Source organism: Diaphorina citri, unplaced genomic scaffold, assembly GCF_000475195.1.
Source record: "Diaphorina citri unplaced genomic scaffold, Diaci psyllid genome assembly version 1.1 scaffold13072, whole genome shotgun sequence".
Lineage (NCBI taxonomy): Eukaryota > Metazoa > Arthropoda > Insecta > Hemiptera > Psyllidae > Diaphorina > Diaphorina citri.
The window spans coordinates 1-1,391 of record NW_007390441.1 but is presented as its reverse complement, the minus strand read 5'-3'; the positions used below and the strand labels follow the sequence as shown (position 1 = coordinate 1,391).

The following is a 1,391-nucleotide window of genomic DNA, read 5'->3' as shown; positions in this document are numbered from 1 at the left end:
GCCCCGCAACATCCAGTCACGGAATCAATCATTTGCATGATACAAATTTCTTGACCCCGTCGGGAATCGAACCCGGGTGTCCCGCGTGCAAGGCGAGCGCAGTGACCACCAAGTCATGGGAGCTGACCCCTTCTATTCATTAGCACAGTTTGTTTATTCTCCCTTGGGTTGGTACTAGGCTATGGTCGAGGGTTGAGACTCCGATGTAAACGCGGACTTACCTTCTGTCTCAAATACTCCTCACAATCGTCTTCTATCTGAATGATTTTATCCTCAATCTGTTTGAGTCGCACGTACAAGTCACCATTCGGTCCGCTGGGTTTGATCCCCACATGGTGTTCTATGAGGGAGAGTCTCTCTGATATTCCAAATGGAATGTTAGGATCAACGTAGGGGACTTGGGTAGTTCTACTTTGCTGCAACAGGTAGCGCTGTGTGTCGGGTGAATCAGGACCTGGTGGATATACCGGTATTTAAAGCTGTGTTTGCCAGCCTAGTTAGCTTGGGGGGTAGCGCGTCTCCCTTGTAAGCGCTAGGTCGCGGGTTCGATTCTCGCCCGGGACATAGGTACTTTATCCTGAACGGATGAGGTTCGTTCTCGGAACGGCAGGCTTTTTCCTATCCTGTCTTCCTTCTCTCTTCGCTTTCGGGACGATAAGAACTCAGCAGTTACCAGTTAGGGTGTGTCCAAACATAGTCGACTGGGCGTGAAATATGTTGACAAGGCAGTGTGGACGGTTCAATCGATATCGATCGACCACTGTGGCCGGTCGACTATATGTGTACACACCTTTACAGTTTCCTTTATCAAACCTCTTAAAAAATACTCGTATGTAATATTTGATTGCCTGAATCTTGATTTGTATCTTTTTATTTCAGTGTCCAATTCGGCTAGACTCTAGCCGCTAGAGGGAGGGGGGAGGAAACAAAATGTGTTGATTCCACTCACCTGTTGTATTGGATTGTATACATTGCCCCTGTATTAGTTGTCGACTGGACGCTTCTTTTGATGAAGCAGACCGTTTGGTCTTGGTTTTACCCGAGTTACAATCCGTACCAGGCGTTTCATCATAGTGCTCTTTACGATCTGAAAATTATTATTTGATAGTGCTTATATATACTGCTCGCATAGGACTGGAAAGTCCCTTTACTCCAGAGTCTTCTTCTCTTTACAGAGCTTGAAATAATCTTTTCTTGTATTGTGAAATGATAACAATTCTGCTTGCTCTTTTGTTTTAAGCCATTTTCTATATTGTTTTCTCATTGATCTTTTTTTGTCCCGACATTCTCTATTGTACCAGGGATTTCTATTATACATGAATTTTCGATTAGGTGTGTACTGACGGATCATTTCAAGATAAGAGGCAGCTTCGCATATTTTATTTTTCAGC

General features: G+C 44.4%; 1 long non-coding RNA gene across 1 annotated transcript; it reads right to left on the bottom strand.

Annotated features, from left to right (window-relative positions):
• Window positions 1–245: 245 nt before the first annotated feature.
• On the bottom strand, window positions 246–1,087 carry LOC113473037. The gene is made up of 2 exons (XR_003395126.1): window positions 950–1,087; window positions 246–454 (listed from the first exon to the last, which is right to left on the bottom strand). It is a non-coding gene; the product is annotated as an uncharacterized LOC113473037 (long non-coding RNA).
• Window positions 1,088–1,391: the final 304 nt, after the last annotated feature.